This window comes from Prorops nasuta, unplaced genomic scaffold (assembly GCF_024137725.1).
Source record: "Prorops nasuta isolate Cenicafe-Biocafe unplaced genomic scaffold, Cenicafe_Pnas_1.2 PNAS00001, whole genome shotgun sequence".
NCBI classification, from domain to species: domain Eukaryota; kingdom Metazoa; phylum Arthropoda; class Insecta; order Hymenoptera; family Bethylidae; genus Prorops; species Prorops nasuta.
The window spans coordinates 13,259,922-13,275,408 of record NW_027116798.1 but is presented as its reverse complement, the minus strand read 5'-3'; the positions used below and the strand labels follow the sequence as shown (position 1 = coordinate 13,275,408).

Here is a 15,487-nt window from a genome sequence, read left to right as displayed (position 1 = left end):
ACTTTTTCTCCAACTCTACCCATTATCGTTAGCAGTTGGTAAACATCATCTATTTTCGGCATCGAATAATAGGTCGCATCTAAACTATAATCTTCAGTCTTTAAATGTTCTAATTGCATTAATAACTTCTTCTCATAAAATATAACTTGCACGGATGTTTCCACTTTCATTTCTCGAAGAGATATTTGGTGCACGCTGTTATTTATATGAAATTTTAATATTTCTTGCCACACTTCATGGTTAGAAAAGGGTTTAATTTGGCTTAAGGTTTTAGGCGAATATGCACATGATTTATTTTTTCGTCGTTTTAGTGTACTTTTTACATTTTGAAATGTAAGCAGCTCAACTGCTTCTTCGTGTCTGAAATTTGTATACATAACTGTATCTTAAATCTCGTTGTGATAACAAAAATACTAATCAAACTGCTTACTTATTAGCTATATGATCATACACATTTTTTAGGGACATTGGAGTACTTTCAACTGTATGAAGCAGCTCTTTTCTGAATGAAGCCATTTTTAAATATTGATCTTCTTTCTCATAATTCTGAATTTTTACATTTGTAAACCTTTCGTTGATTAATTTTGCTGTACCGCCGCATTCTTTCCGTTTACATTTCAAATATCTGCAACAAATTAACGCTATTATGCTTAAAGCATTAAAAAAGAGTTTACATCCTTCTATTTTCGTTAAATTCATAATACGTACGTTACTTGAAGACCAGCTTTATTTTTCTTGTTGGAACTTCTGTAATAACAAAAGCCATCATCGTAAATGATTTTCGTGCTATTTATAAAGTTCATGGTGTTTTTTTCTCGTAACGCGAATAAATTAATACAGGAAACTTTCTACCAGTATTCAGAGAGAAATTACGAAGAGAAAGAGAGAGAGAAAGGTTATGATATAAAAAATAAAATACGTGTTAACGGGTAACAATAATAATCTTAGCAGGTGTATTATACGGCTATTTTCAAATTGCTTGACATCGAATGGTACCAATTCTCTAATTTATCTAAGAAATTTCAAATATTTTATATATTTTTTTTAATATTTCACACTGTACGTGAATAAAAACCCATAAACCTCAAAATGTATAAAAATTAAATGTATAATGGTTTTTGTTACTATAAATGTTCCAAGGAAAGAAATAAGCTTGGAATTAAAGCAAATACATATTTGAAGAATCAAACGGATAATTTTGATTACTTTTTCAATTTTATAAGAATAATGTTATTAATTTGGTGCATATATCATAAGTGAAAACAAACCAAGTATTGGCACATCTAAATTACACGAAAAACTTAAATGCCAAAATACAAAATCGAGATAAACAAAGAAATATTTTTAAAAGGATTCAGTGACATAAAAAGTTGCTTCATATGTAAAAAAAATTGCAATGTTCTGAAAAACCATTTCGATCATGAATAAAATAAGTTGCTACACTTTATTTTTCTTCTCGTTAAAATTGACGCTAATGAGTAAGTAACAATATTTAAAACTGGTGTCACCTCAAAACAGACCAGCCTCATGTACAACATAACAAACAAAAATCTGAAAGATCAATCTTAATTGGCAGTTTTTCATATTATTGCATATATCGTACATGAGGCTTGATTAATTTAAGGTGATGTCAGCCATTAGTATCATATCTTTCTAACTATTACTTGCTATACTAATAATTCTAATGGAAAACTTTATGATTTTAAAAAAGGTTTATGTAAAACATAACTATCTATCTCTAAAATTTTCGAAGTTTTGGTTTTTTCTTTCATTGCTATCACCTATTAAAACTGGATTAATAATATTTATAACCAGCTTTCACCACAAATTTTCCATAATTATCAACTGCTCTGTTTATCAGGAAACATATATAGATTAACTGTTACTTTGGTACAGTTGACTTTTATCATCCAAGGAATAATATGATACAAAATTTCGTTGTTTGTTTCAATATAGAAAAGATTATATATATATATAAATACTCTATACAAGTTTAATAAAATGGATTTTCATTCAGTATATTGTTATTTAATTAATATTAAATAAAAGATGTTAATGCAATAGCATCAAGTCATTAAGAAATTTAAAAAGGCGTAGTGCATCAGATTTATTTCTCTATATACCCTGCAATCCGCTGACAGGTTCTGTAAATTAGGCTTTTCTATATGTTAGGCATTATAATTGCTGCTGAATTATGTTCGACAGATTCTGTGCTATGTTTGGTTTCAGTCTACTACAGATAATGCTGCGCGGTCTTTGTCAATAAATATGCAGTCATATGCAGACGTATTTATTGTATACAAGTTGTGTACAGAGTCTGCTTCAGCTTGGCCACAATTTGCTAGCAGAATGCGGACAAATGGCTAAGTGTGATAAATCAATTCACAACCTGAAAATTGTCAGACGTTTGTTTCCTACACTGTACTCACCGGAAATTACGTCATTCAATTTTCTTACAGAAAACATCGATTGTCATAGATGGGTGTACACCGTTGTGAAAACAAGTGCAACTGCCGCCATTTTGTTATTAGATTTTTTCTGACACTTGACCCCCTACCCTTTTCATAGCATTTGGTCATGACTGTCAGCAACTGATAAGCATCATCTACTTGTGGCTTCGTCTTATATGTTGCATCAATAAAGAAGCACGTTGCATCCTCTAAAATATGCTCATTGAATTTTTTGGAGCCAAATATAATTTCATTGAATGATAAATATTGCATTTCATTCTGAAAGCTGAAATACAAAAAGGATATAGTTATTATGCGATGGATCAATTAAAAGAACATACTGATTATGCGATGGCTCAATTCTACAGAGGTATGTATTTCTTGCGGTATACATTGTAACCTATCGCGGATATTCACTAAGGGAAAGGCGAGTGAACGCCAGACAGGCACAATGCACACGGACTTTATAATTTAATACTTTTAAATTTTTGGGCGCCAGGCCTATTTTATTATAGACCAGTCCGCGGCCTTCCCGGCTTGAGTTCTCTTAGATTTGAGTCCTGCCCACGCATTTAACAAGTACAATTCTATTAGAGTAAATATTAAATTCCAACTTTTACTATCTATTATACAGTTCCTTTATATTCAAATTACAGTCCCCTCTCAAGCATACTACTTTACACTAATAAGGCTAGTTATAATCATTATATACATTTGAACATCTTACAACTTCCCATTTTATGGATCACTAATAGATCCTTAACATTCATATAATTACTCTAGAGGCCTAATTTACATGAGGCTAAATTATAAAATTCTATACTAAGAGCTTAAAGAGACTGATTGTATGCTCAATGTCCTCCAGGACATTATAGTTAATTTAGGCTGGTGGTTTAGCCTCATCAGAGTCCTAAAAGATTCGTCGCAGTCTATTTTCCTCTTCGCACTGCCCTTTTATCCTTTGGTAGGCACTGCGTAAGCCCTCCAATGCTCATTCCTCTGATGGGTATCCCTTTCGACTAATGCTCCTGTGGTATATTTTCCTTACTACTGACTGGCTTGTCAGTTAATACTATTTCTTATACTGGATTATTTGCACATAATCTTTCAAGACCTGCTGGGAAGAATATTTGGGCTTCGCTTGCCCCAGGTACTTGACTTGTACCTCTCTTTTCCTTTGCCTGACAGGCTACGTAGCCTATTGCTGATGGGAGAGGGTCCCACTAGGTGATTATTTCCTATAGCATGCTAGCTAATTCACTGCCAGATTTCTCAATCATAATTCACCTTCACTAAATAGGCATCAGCAGCATGAATTCATATTTTACCATCTATATGGTTCACATGCTACTCTGCACCCCCAACAAAACCTCTCTGCCATCAGCAACAGCCCTCACCATGCCCCGCCAAGAGAAGAGGTTTTCATATAAATTACAGAAAAGCAAACAAGCCAAAGGAGTAATCCTGGCGCCTATAGGTTAGGTTATAAATACACGTGTTATCACTTACCTTGGCTTTTCTCCTTTGTCCTTTATTTCTATTTATCCTTTTATTTCCTTCTCTATTTCCTTTATTTTACCCCTTTTTCCTTTTGTCTCTTTCCTCTATTTATTCCTTGCCTGGACCTACTGGCATATTTCAATGAGTGAAGTGTCAAAATGTGCAACTTAACCTCTGTAATTTGTATTAATTTATTAAAATAACTTGTAAGTGATGAACTTTTAATAAAATCATATTAAGTGTTATAAATTTGTATAAAAAATATGTATTTTAGTTTTAACCTATTATTGTGTAACATATGGTGTATAAAAATAACTGAAAATATATATTTTAAATTAAATTTATGTTGTTGATATTTTGTCAAGAATAACACATCATTAACTTTTATATTAATAATAAGGAGCTATATTCTTGAGTCGTAAAGTCCATTGGAGCTTGCAAGTCAACTATGGATCCCAAGCTTACAGCAATAAGATTCTACGAATAAAGAAGATGCAATTCATTATTAAAATAGATAATCGTTAACTCAGATTTTTTTGCAGAAACCTAATATCAATAGTGACAAGCTTTCGTATCTATTTCCAATTGATGATGCTGGAAGAGAACCTCTGAGAGCTCCTGACAGCTCAACTGCCACAGGTCCAAGAAACAGCTATTTACGTAAATCTGTCCAGTGTCATGCAATACATTATCCAGAAGCCATTCTGCTATTATCCAGCTAATGTTTCTACGCAATATAATTAATTTCTTATTAATTTTCAAATATACTAAATATGTAAAGAAGAAAAAGCCAATATATTAAAATCCATTTACTTACACTACATCTCATTACGTAACCATGAGTGAATATTGTTGAATGGTGACAGAACAGTTTATAGTTGCAGAATCAGAATACATTCCTGTTGTGGGTAATGTTGCTGGGTCCTTTTGTTCTTTCGCAGTATCCAAAAGCAGCAAATTTGCAATGATTTTACAATTATAGCCTATATTCGAAGAAAACTTTAATACTTAAACTTAAATTGAAGAATATTCAAATGATTAATAGTAACTCCTTACGGATTAAGATATCTTGCATTATTTTCAATTTCTGCTACCAGTGCGTATAGGCAAATTCAGTGGTAAATTGTTATTCTCATCACTTAGAGCTTGTTAATCCTGTAAGTTACGTAGCACTTTAAAGTGGGCAAACAAATCCTTACGCTGCATTATATTAGTCTTCTCTTCCTTCGCTAACTTTTGAAAATTCATATATTACTGTTATCCACGAGTATATTTACCCAGTGGCTGAAAAATATTAGAAAGAGTATGAAAATTCATTCTTAAAAGTAAGCATAAATTATTTCCATATTCATAAAGTTATACATACCTATTCTATTATTTAGCTGGATGTTAGCTGCCACGAAGACATCCATATGCAATGTGCCTGCCCTCCTTCCTTTTTAATCCAGTGTATTATCCTAATAGTTTGCTGCAGGACAGTCTTAAGTCAGAAATAGATTGAAGTGTGATAATTCGGTTCTACTTTCTCTTTACCCTGGCCTACCATGAGGAGATACTCTTTTTTATCTTGATTTTTCATAACGTAAATGATAAATAATTATTCCTGAAATAAAAACGTGCACACACACATATATATATTTATATATATATATTATTGTCTTTTCAGATTATATACTGTATTTTTTATCTTATATAATTTATTTTTTTTTTCTTTTTTTCAGTACTCCGAAAATTGATTTACGTTAAATAATATTGGTGGCCCTAAAAAGGGCCGATTTTTGGATCCGACACGTGGCAGAGCACATTCCTTTTTTATACCATGCAATCCGATCCATCTAAAAAAATACCCATTCGAAACCAACAACAGTAAAGCTCATTCAATAATCCGTCCAGTAGCCATTCCGCTCGATCACTTGATTAAGTCGATTAGGTATCGAGTTAGTCAAGTTAGCTAAGACCTCTGGGTCAGACCTAAGGCCTTCCCAGATATTCTTCGCTTGATCAAGAATCGCTGCCCTCGTCCTCGCGCCTGGCTCTATCCATCGTCTGGACATCAATGCCCAGCCGTTCTCAATTAAATTGAGATCCGGTGATCGAGCGGGCCAATCCACCACTTCCAACTCCGGGTGTCGCGCAAACCACGCTCGCGTTTCGCGTGAGGTATGGATCGCTGAATTGTCCTGCATAAATCGGATCACCGGTACTTCATCCGCGGGATATACATTACGCACGCTTGGGAGAAAAATTTCTTCCAAGATGCGAATGTATTCCCGGGAATTCATACGTGGAGAAATCTCCACAAGATCACCGATATGTTCACCGGAAATCCAGCCCCATACGCCACACGATACGCGTCCAGACCGATGAGTCTGGAAGACGTGGTTTGGCTGCAACCGGGTATCGTTCGGGCGCCACACGTGCAAGGCCTGAGCCTGAGAGGGCAACGATATGAAAACCTTTTCATCGGTCCAAATCGTAGCCTTCCAATCTGCACGGCTCCGCGAAAGATTCGCGAGGGCATAGCCAACTCTCTGCTCACGGTGAGCAGGAGTTAATGGGATTTTACGCGCTGGACGACGGCAGTGATTACCTGCAGAGTGTAAACGCCGCAGGCCGGTGGTCACTGAAGCTGGATAATCTATCTCCTCCACTATGTCGCTGACACTAGCGAAGGGATCTTCTTCTATCCTGCTCAGCAGCTGCTGGTCATCGATCTCCGAAGTCCTTTTCTGCCCTCTGTTCTCCGCTCTCCGGTCACGCAGTGCGTGGTCTCCGCCTTCGCGGTACCGACGTATCCAGTGCCTGACGGTGGTCTCGTGTGCCCCGCAGAGTACAGCGATCTCACTCGCGCTTTTCCCGCACTCAAAATAGCCAATGGCTCTTCCTCTGGTAGCCTCACTATGCTGTGACATCGTCGACGTATCCAATAGATATGAATGTTATAACAAATTAACGTTATTATAGATAAAAGTGAATAATGCCTCGATTATTGAATTAGAAGTATCGATAATAACGTTAATTTGTTATAACATTCATATCTATTGGATACGTCGACGATGTCACAGCATAGTGAGGCTACCAGAGGAAGAGCCATTGGCTATTTTGAGTGCGGGAAAAGCGCGAGTGAGATCGCTGTACTCTGCGGGGCACACGAGACCACCGTCAGGCGCTGGATACGTTGGTACCGCGAAGGCGGAGACCACGCACTGCGTGACCGAAGAGCGGAGAACAGAGGGCAGAAAAGGACTTCGGAGATCGATGACCAGCAGCTGCTGAGCAGGATCGAAGAAGATCCCTTCGCTAGTTTCAGCGACATAGTGGAGGAGATAGATTATCCAGCTTCAGTGACCACCGGCCTGCGGCGTTTACACTCTGCAGGTATTCACTGCCGTCGTCCAGCGCGTAAAATCCCACTAACTCCTGCTCACCGTGAGCAGAGAGTTGGCTATGCCCTCGCGAATCTTTCGCGGAGCCGTGCAGATAGGAAGGCTACGATATGGACCGATGAAAAGGTTTTCATATCGTTGCCCTCTCAGGCTCAGGCCTTGCACGTGTGGCGCCCGAACGATACCCGGTTGCAGCCAAACCACGTCTTCCAGACTCATCGGTCTGGACGCGTATCGTGTGGCGTATGGGGCTGGATTTCCGGTGAACATATCGGTGATCTTGTGGAGATTTCTCCACGTATGAATCCCCGGGAATACATTCGCATCTTGGAAGAAATTTTTCTCCCAAGCGTGCGTAATGTATATCCCGCGGATGAAGTACCGGTAATCCGATTTGTGCAGGACAATTCAGCGATCCATACCTCACGCGAAACGCGAGCGTGGTTTGCGCGACACCCGGAGTTGAAAGTGGTGGATTGGCCCGCTCGATTACCGGATCTCAATTTAATTGAGAACGTCTGGGCATTGATGTCCAGACGATGGATAGAGCCAGGCGCGAGGACGAGGGCAGCGATTCTCGATCAAGCGAAGAATATCTGGGAAGGCCTTAGGTCTGACACAGAGTTCTTAGCTAACTTGACTAATTCGATACCTAATCGACTTAATCAAGTGATCGAGCGGAATGGCTACTGGACGGATTATTGAATGAGCTTTATTGTTGTTGGTTTCGAATGGGTATTTTTTTAGATGGATCGGATTGCATGGTATAAAAAAGGAATGTGCTCTGCCACGTGTCGGATTCAAAAATCGGCCCTTTTCAGGGCCACCAATATTATTTAACGTAAATCAATTTTCGGAGCACTGAAAAAAAGAAAAAAAAATTATATAAGATAAAAAATACAGTATATAATCTCAAAAGACAATAATATATATATATTGTTATGGCTGCGGCGTTGAAATTTGTATAGTCGCTGCCACCAGTTAATTTTTCATAAAATTAACAAAATTTAATGATTGAGGTTAGTGGAGGTTGATAGCTCGAGGCATTCTGGACACGAACCCACTGGTCGAACAACGGAAAATTCCTCTCTGCAGTGTAGACACTTACTTTTGTTTACGGAGCTGGAAGGTACGGGAGCGTGAAGCTGGAACATGGTGAACTCCTCTTGATCAGAACCGGATAATAAATCGTAACACAGGTCGCAAATTTCTAGTCCTTCTGGACCCAGGAAATAAAAGGTACGTACGCAGACTATTTGGTCACTCATTATTCCTTTTATAATTTTATTTGTTTAACTCTCAATTATTTGAAGGTTTTCACCGACTGTTTATCATCAGTTGCAGCTGAAGATTCATCTGGTATGGAATAACTCATGGTAACATGATGAGTCCCTTTTAGGTCAACTACTGATGTAATCTTGGGTAAAAGATGTGGTTTTCCCATCTTTAGGCGTTCGAGAGTCTTCTTCGGCTGGGGAAATGATAGGCTGGGAGTGAAAATGGAAGGAAAATCAACTTCCGGCGAGAACACTGCGTTACTGGTTATGTTACTTATTTATTGTATGACAAAATGACAGTATTCAATAGAAATAGTAAGTTAATATAGAACATGTTTTTAAACATGAATAAGGTATGTGATATAACAAGATAATAATATTCAAAATTTATACAGAATGTGTAATTGAGTATCTAATTACAAAAACAACTAATAATTGGAATATAAACTTATTGAGACAGATTAATCTTAATTGAGGATTTATTAATCCTATAAAACAAGAATATATATATATTTGTGTTAATATATCAAATTCAGAACTGAAATAACAAAAGGTGAGTTAATTAACGAAGAATATATATTCTTATTTCAAAACTTAATAATTCGAATAAATGTAACATCGCATTTTACACGAATGGTTAATATAAATTTATTCGCATAATTACGAAATCGACGCTTTAACAATAACAATAATTGTTAATTTTACCTAAGAAGGCCTATAGAACGTTATTCCGTTAATTATGCGAATCGAGAAACTAACGCTAAAAATAAGGTTAATAAGATTTCTATTAATACATAATACTTTTACAAAATTTAGTACCCGATAATTAGACTCGGTTAATTTGATCACGCTACTTACTCACGTGAATCCTACAGGGATCCTATTCTAACCTATCTAAGGACCTAACCCAATACAGAGCTCAGAAGCTACAATGCACGGGTCATACTGCTTCGTAGCAGAGTCCCTAACCTAACCCTAACCTCTACCCTATGTCCCTCCTTTTCCTATAGGGAACCGAGCTCAGAAGCTAGCAGGTTCCTTAGGACTGCTCCAGAGCAGTCCGAGAGACAACTGAGCTCCTCCGGGCCGTGCAGCTACCTAAATAGGCAGTCTAGTTACATTTTTGGCCGCTAGAGGCGCTGTGACCTTAAGGCGGGTTTACAAGATTTGGACAAATTTTCATGATACTTTGACCTTTTGGGTTTTTGTTGTAATATATTACTGTTTTAGCCTTGTTTAATTGTATTTTAAATGTTTTATTAATTAATTATTATAATTAATGAAATTTTATCCAATAGTCTGGACAAATTCTTAGATTTGTCCAGCCTTAAGCTTGGTCCACAAGAATTGGACAAATTCTTAGATTTGTCCACCCTTAAGCCCAATTCACAATAATTGGACAAGTGTCTGAATTAGTCCAGCCTTAAGCTTGGTTCACAATAATTGGACAAGTTTCTGAGTTTGTCCAGCCTTAAGCCTGGTTCACAAGAATTGGACAAGTTTTTAATATCTACATTTCGATTTCATCGAGAATTGGAACTTAAGCTTATTTTAGCATAAACAATCCCTTTTTATAGAGATTTAACAATTATAATTAAGGAAGTTTTGAATTTGTCCAATTCGCATGAATTGGACAAGTTTTTAATATTTACATCTCGATTTCATCGAGAATTGGAAAGTAAGCTTATTTTAAGCAGAAACAATCTCTTTTATAGAGATTTAACAATTATAATTAAGGAAGTTTTGGATTTGTCCAATCTAAGGCACGTTCGCATGAATTGGACAAGTTTTGGATTTGTCCAGCTCTAAGAGTCTGGACAAATTTCGCATGATTTAGCTTAATGTTCTTTAGAAAGGCAAAAATTTGCTCCGAATTTTGGTGGGGTCATAACAATATATATATATGTGTGTGTGTGCACGTTTTTATTTCAGGAATAATTATTTATCATTTACGTTATGAAAAATCAAGATAAAAAAGAGTATCTCCTCATGGTAGGCCAGGGTAAAGAGAAAGTAGAACCGAATTATCACACTTCAATCTATTTCTGACTTAAGACTGTCCTGCAGCAAACTATTAGGATAATACACTGGATTAAAAAGGAAGGAGGGCAGGCACATTGCATATGGATGTCTTCGTGGCAGCTAACATCCAGCTAAATAATAGAATAGGTATGTATAACTTTATGAATATGGAAATAATTTATGCTTACTTTTAAGAATGAATTTTCATACTCTTTCTAATATTTTTCAGCCACTGGGTAAATATACTCGTGGATAACAGTAATATATGAATTTTCAAAAGTTAGCGAAGGAAGAGAAGACTAATATAATGCAGCGTAAGGATTTGTTTGCCCACTTTAAAGTGCTACGTAACTTACAGGATTAACAAGCTCTAAGTGATGAGAATAACAATTTACCACTGAATTTGCCTATACGCACTGGTAGCAGAAATTGAAAATAATGCAAGATATCTTAATCCGTAAGGAGTTACTATTAATCATTTGAATATTCTTCAATTTAAGTTTAAGTATTAAAGTTTTCTTCGAATATAGGCTATAATTGTAAAATCATTGCAAATTTGCTGCTTTTGGATACTGCGAAAGAACAAAAGGACCCAGCAACATTACCCACAACAGGAATGTATTCTGATTCTGCAACTATAAACTGTTCTGTCACCATTCAACAATATTCACTCATGGTTACGTAATGAGATGTAGTGTAAGTAAATGGATTTTAATATATTGGCTTTTTCTTCTTTACATATTTAGTATATTTGAAAATTAATAAGAAATTAATTATATTGCGTAGAAACATTAGCTGGATAATAGCAGAATGGCTTCTGGATAATGTATTGCATGACACTGGACAGATTTACGTAAATAGCTGTTTCTTGGACCTGTGGCAGTTGAGCTGTCAGGAGCTCTCAGAGGTTCTCTTCCAGCATCATCAATTGGAAATAGATACGAAAGCTTGTCACTATTGATATTAGGTTTCTGCAAAAAAATCTGAGTTAACGATTATCTATTTTAATAATGAATTGCATCTTCTTTATTCGTAGAATCTTATTGCTGTAAGCTTGGGATCCATAGTTGACTTGCAAGCTCCAATGGACTTTACGACTCAAGAATATAGCTCCTTATTATTAATGTAAAAGTTAATGATGTGTTATTCTTGACAAAATATCAACAACATAAATTTAATTTAAAATATATATTTTCAGTTATTTTTATACACCATATGTTACACAATAATAGGTTAAAACTAAAATACATATTTTTTATACAAATTTATAACACTTAATATGATTTTATTAAAAGTTCATCACTTACAAGTTATTTTAATAAATTAATACAAATTACAGAAGTTAAGTTGCACATTTTGACACTTCACTCATTGGAATATGCCCTCTTCTTTTTATTGATCTGTCGTTTGATTACTATATTATTACCGCTTCTATCAGTATACCAAAATTCCTATCACTATACCAAAAACGTGCTCGAGCAGAATCAATGGGCGCACATGGGGTATCATATGTCTTTCTCTCTCACTCTTATGCTATTAGACAAAGAAAGAAGAAAATTCTTACTATACCATTTTATCCCGAGATGATATACTTTTGACAAAAGTAAGACGATCAACCGCTACACTCGAGTATATGCAATTTACCAGATTCTCCTTATTCTCCCCACCACGACTCCTATACGTCATCGTGACGTCATCTGACGTCACCGTGACGTTTTACGCTTTGGTGAGAACTAGAGACCTGAAGCTGTCCAGCTAGTTACAAATCTAGTAGGCCATTCTTCACGAGCAGATTCGATGAATGTCAGTGTACGATTTTCAATTAATAGTTGTTTGCTTATAACATTATCGATTAACAGATGAAAAGCGAACGTTAATATAAAGCAACAACTTGAATGATATCAAGGCTACGTTCGTTTATTAACTGCGAGTACTCAAATTCTACAATGCATGTCACGTAAAATATTGGTTTTCAGTACTGGCAGTATATAAACGAACGCAGCCCAAGTAACAGCGAAACCATTAATTACGTAATTTGTTATGACATTTCTATAACTTTAAGCTGAAAGTGTTCAAAATCAAGACTTAAAATGTCAAAAAGAGGAAAACTGACTTTCAATGACTATTCCACGCAGCGTTGCCAAGTCCGCCATGTTGGAAGATACTACGCTGTATAGTTTGTTGGCGAGAATTGAATATACCACGCAAAATGTATAGTAAGTGTGATTCACAGAGAAGAAACGAAGTATAGTGTTTTAGGTATAATAAGCTCTCAAGTCTCAGTGCTTTCGGATGTGTTTTGGCCATTAATCTTGCGTCGCGGCGTTGTGTAGTTAGAATCAGAGGGGCGAGGGGATTTTTAGGGAGTTTGTACGTAGCTGTTAAATGGCGCGATTAACCCTCAATTTTGTATCATCAACAAAAATAATATTTGCGGAAAACGATTGTGGAAAAGAAGGAAGGATTTTAATAAATAACAAAGAAGACAAAATATATCAGATGAGTATAAATTAATAAAAAAAATGAAAATTATTGTGAATTTTTAAGAAAATATACTTTGTGGTTATTTTATTTTTGTTACAGTTGAAATCCGGTTATGATGACTTTCAATTAAGGAAAAAAGTAATTATAGACTAATAAATGAAAAAGTATTAAAACATGAAGCACTTCTCTGTATGGCCCAGTCATTTCAATAATTGTGACTTAATGTTATAATAGTGAATGTGTAAGCGATTAGTGCATATACAACAAACTCTTATTGTAAATTTAATAATCTTGTATGACAATGTTTTAATTGCTATTATTTTAAATTAAAGCTAGTTTAATTAACATATTTTTATTTCATCCCTTTCTCAAAATTCTAAACACAAATGGTAATTACCTATTCTTGTAGTAGTCATATATTCGTTAAATTACATACAAAATTACAACTGTTTTATATTTGTAAAGCATAGCTGTTTGTTGCAATGATTTTTATTATTCAATGTGAGACAAATCGCATTTTGTTTAGGCAAATGTCTTATTTATCCGCCACATCCTTCCATATCTTATGTAACATTTATTTGCCTTGTTAGTTCTTTCTTTTAGTTTTCAAAATATACGATTAATTTTTTGCTATTTTTATATACACTCAGATATAGCTATTCTATTGACTAATTAATCTTATAAATGTCAAGATGATTGGTAAACCATTGTTCTATTAAAGTTGAAGAATGGACACTTGAATTATTTTACTTATAATGTTTGGCATCTCTTCCATAGGATATCTTCTATTTAAATTTGAGAGGATGTTGTTCTCCAATACATTTAAAGATACTGCTAAATTTATCTTGCTTTTAGCTTCAAATAATTCACATTTGGATATCCTTCCTCAATATATAATACATATTTTGTTAGTCCTATTTGTTTGTGAAATTTATCTGTTCTAAAACCTTAATTAATCCAGTTACTAGATATATAATATATCATTTTCAAAGAAATGATATCTTTCTATCAATCTTAACAATATCATAATAGATGTAATGAAATATGTATTCTATATTCAAAATAGATATCCATGCGTGTAGTTGGAAAACTATTTAAAGCTGAAAACAAGATGAACTCAGCAGTATACATATACCTTTTAAAGAACTTTATCTTCACAAATATTATCAGAACATATCTCGCAGAAAAGTTGCCAAATTTTAATAGCATCATTCAAATGTCCATTTTACAAATTAAACAAGATAATGGTTTAACAATCATTTCAACAATTACAAAAATAATTGCAGATCAGCAGTATTATTAGATCTGTGTGTATGTATAAATGATTAGAAAATTAATGTTATATGATATAGACTGGAAGAAAATAGTGCAACGGAGCCAAATAAATGTCGCATAAGATATGGAAGGATGTGGCGGATAAATAAGACATTTGCCTAAACAAAATGCGATTTGTCTCACATTGAATAATAAAAATCATTGCAACAAACAGCTATGCTTTACAAATATAAAACAGTTGTAATTTTGTATGTAATTTAACGAATATATGACTACTACAAGAATAGGTAATTACCATGTGTGTTTAGAATTTTGAGAAAGGGATGAAATAAAAATATGTTAATTAAACTAGCTTTAATTTAAAATAATAGCAATTAAAACATTGTCATACAAGATTATTAAATTTACAATAAGAGTTTGTTGTATATGCACTAATCGCTTACACATTCACTATTATAACATTAAGTCACAATTATTGAAATGACTGGGCCATACAGAGAAGTGCTTCATGTTTTAATACTTTTTCATTTATTAGTCTATAATTACTTTTTTCCTTAATTGAAAGTCATCATAACCGGATTTCAACTGTAACAAAAATAAAATAACCACAAAGTATATTTTCTTAAAAATTCACAATAATTTTCATTTTTTTTATTAATTTATACTCATCTGATATATTTTGTCTTCTCTGTTATTTATTAAAATCCTTCCTTCTTTTCCACAATCGTTTTCCGCAAATATTATTTTTGTTGATGATATAAAATTGAGGGTTAATCGCGCCATTTGACAGCTACGGACAAACTCCCTAAATATCCCCTCGCCCCTCTGATTCTAACTTCCCCTCGTCAAGACTCAAGATTAATGGCCAAAACGTAGTATCCCGCAAGGACAGAAACTGTAGCGTAGGATCCCGCAGTGAACAGAAACTATAGCGTAGGATCCCGCAGGGAACAGAAACTGTAGCGTAGTATCCTAAGGATACTACGCTATAGGAAAATTATACTACGGTAGTATAATTATACTACACTTGGCAACGCTGATTCCACGGTCTCAAAGAAAAAAATATATAAAATGTACAAAGTGAGTACATTTA

General features: G+C 34.7%; 2 long non-coding RNA genes across 2 annotated transcripts; one reads left to right on the top strand and one right to left on the bottom strand.

Moving 5' to 3' along the window:
• Positions 1-4,311: 4,311 nt before the first annotated feature.
• On the bottom strand, positions 4,312-4,875 carry LOC136774240 (uncharacterized). Its single transcript, XR_010822758.1, has 3 exons — positions 4,768-4,875; positions 4,497-4,677; positions 4,312-4,427 (listed from the first exon to the last, which is right to left on the bottom strand). It is a non-coding gene; the product is annotated as an uncharacterized lncRNA (long non-coding RNA).
• A 6,348-nt stretch (positions 4,876-11,223) lies between these two features.
• Positions 11,224-11,738, top strand: LOC136774258 (uncharacterized). Its single transcript, XR_010822764.1, has 3 exons — positions 11,224-11,331; positions 11,422-11,602; positions 11,672-11,738. It is a non-coding gene; the product is annotated as an uncharacterized lncRNA (long non-coding RNA).
• Positions 11,739-15,487: the final 3,749 nt, after the last annotated feature.